Below are 2,817 nucleotides of genomic sequence, written 5' to 3' on the forward strand. Positions count from 1 at the left end.
GAAAGAAAGTGTGAAAGACAATGTATATGAATTTTGTATGCAAACCAGTAAAAAAGAAGTAATATTTTAAAAATAGCTGGAACATGGAATGTACACAGTACTAATATTGGAAAACTAGAAAATGTGAAAAATGAAATGGAATGCATGAACATCAATATTCTATGCATTAGTGAAATGAGATGAGCTGGCTTTGGCCATTTTAAACCAAAAAAATCACATGGTATATACTATGCCAGGGATGAAAACAAAGTAAGAATGGTGTTCCATTCATAGTTAAAAAGACAATTTCAAGTTCCATCCTGAAGTACAATATTGTGAGTAATAAGATACTATCCATACACATACAAAGAAGAGCTGTTAATACAACTATTATGCAAATATACTATCCTATAGCTAAGGTTGAAGAGGATGAAGTTGAAGAGTTTTATCATATTTTTAAGCCCAAAATTGACCAAACATGCAGCCAACATATGTTAATGATAATAAGTGATTGGAATGCAAAGGTTGGAAACAAAGACAAAGGAAGGGTAGTTGGAAAGTACAGACTTGGTGACAGAAATGAGGCCTGAAATAGAATGATTACACCTGACCTGATGGACTGCATAGGAATCAAATTGACTACATATGTGGAAGGAATAGTTGGACAAGCTCATTATCAATAGTCAAAATCACAGTAGGTGCTGATTGTGGAACTGACCACCAATTATAAATGTGTAAGATCAAACTGAAGCTGAAGAAAATTGAAACAAATCCATGAGAACCAAATTTGATCTTGAGTTTATGGTACAGGAATTTAAAAATCATCTAAAGAATAGGTTTGAAGCATTGGACACTAATGATCGAAGACCAGAGGAGTTGTAGAATGAGATTAAGGATATCATCCATTAAAAGAGCAAAAGTTCATTAAAAAGACAAAGAAGAAGAAGAAAATCAAAATGGGTGTCAGAAGAGACGCTGAAAATTATGCTAGAGAATCAAGAAGCCGAAACAAAGGATAAGATGCTTAAATAAAAAGCTGAACAGAAGGTTCCAAAGGACAGCTCAGGAGGACAAAGCAAACTATTATAATGGAATGTGCAGAGATATAGAATTGGAGAATAAAAAGGGAAGAATTCACTCAATATTTCTCAAGCTGAAGGAATTGAAACACAAGGTCAAGCCAAGAGTTGCAATAGAGATATAATTGGTAAAATCTTTAATGATTCAGGAAACAACAATAGAAGATGGAAGGAATACACCGAGTCACTGTACCAAAAAGAACTGACCAACACTGAAATTGTTCAGTAAGTACCATATGATTAAGAGTCCATGATAATAAAGGAAGAAGGTAACTAAAGGAATTGGTAAAAATTAAGGCCCCAGGAATAGACAATATACCGATTGAAATGTTTCAAATGAGAGATTGAATCCTAGACGTGCTTACTAATCTATGCTAGGAAATTTGGAAGACAGCTGCCAGGCTGACTGACTGGAAGAGATCAATGTTTGTTCCCATTCCCAAGAAAGATGCTCAAACAGAATGTGAAAATTATCAGACAATACCACTACTATTATGTACAAGTAAAATACTGCTAAGGTTCATTTAAAAACAGTTAGAAGAGGACATAGACAGGAACCTGTCAGACATTCAAGCTTGATTGAGAAGAGGCCATGGCACCAGGGATATAATTTCTGATGTCAGATATATCCTGGTTGAAATCAAAGAATAATACCAGAAGAATATATTTTTGTGCTTTATTGACTATATAAATGCATTTGACTGGGTGGATCATAACAAATTATGGCTAATATTGAAAAGAAGGGGAATTCCAGGACATTTGACTGTGCTCGTGGGAAACCTATAACCAGATCAAGAGGCTGTTGTGCAAACAGAACAACTGAACACTGCATGATTTAAAATTAGGAAATATGTATGTTGGATTTGTGTCCTTTCTCCATACCTATTTAATCTATCTGCTGAGCACATTGTTCAAGAAGCTGAACTCCATAAATAAAAACGTGGCATCAGGATTGGAGGAAGATTCGTCAATAACCTTTATTACACATATGACACAACCTTGCTTGCTCAAAGTGAGGAGGACTTGCAGCACTTGCTGCAAAAGATCAAATCCTGCTCCTTTCAATGTACATTATAACTCAATATCAAGAAAACAAAGATCGTTTCCACTGGAGCAATATGCAACATCATGCTAGGGGAGAAAGGATTGAGACGAGGTTCAGATCAGTTGTTCATAGAGTTACTGTGAGTGGTATTTGACTCCATGGTACCTAACAACAACAACATACCCAGGAAGGAGTCCTGGTGGTGTAGTGATCAAGCATTGAGCTGCACATAGAATAAAAATAAAGCCATTTGCTTTGTAAAAGTTTACCACCTTGGGAACCTGATGAGGAAGTTCTGCTCCATCCTATAGAACTGCTGAGATTGACTTGTCACCAACAGGTTTCTGTATCCAGGGTGATTTGTTTCCTCTAGAGATTCATAGCTAATTGTATCAATAAAGATTTTGTTTTCCAAAGAAGGTTATGTTTTGAGGAACTGTGTAGCCATGAGTGCTGAAAGGACATTATTCACTCCGCCAAAAGCCACTGACACTGGGCAAAGCCAGTTGACCTGCCTGCCTGGCATGCTTCTGGACCTCATGGAGTTCTAGCTCCTGAAAGCTCATCTCTTGAGCACTGATTTTTTTTTTTGTTCACTCCAGTCACTCAACAAGTACCTTTAATCTCCATCAAGGCTCTGGGCTAAGGGTGGGGTCAACACTGTAACTAATTCTTAACTCCACAATAAGGGATTTATCTTTCAATGCTTCACAA

This window comes from Elephantulus edwardii, unplaced genomic scaffold, assembly GCF_000299155.1.
Source record: "Elephantulus edwardii isolate Elephantulus edwardi_28Jun2011 unplaced genomic scaffold, EleEdw1.0 scaffold00132, whole genome shotgun sequence".
NCBI classification, from domain to species: Eukaryota; Metazoa; Chordata; class Mammalia; order Macroscelidea; family Macroscelididae; genus Elephantulus; species Elephantulus edwardii.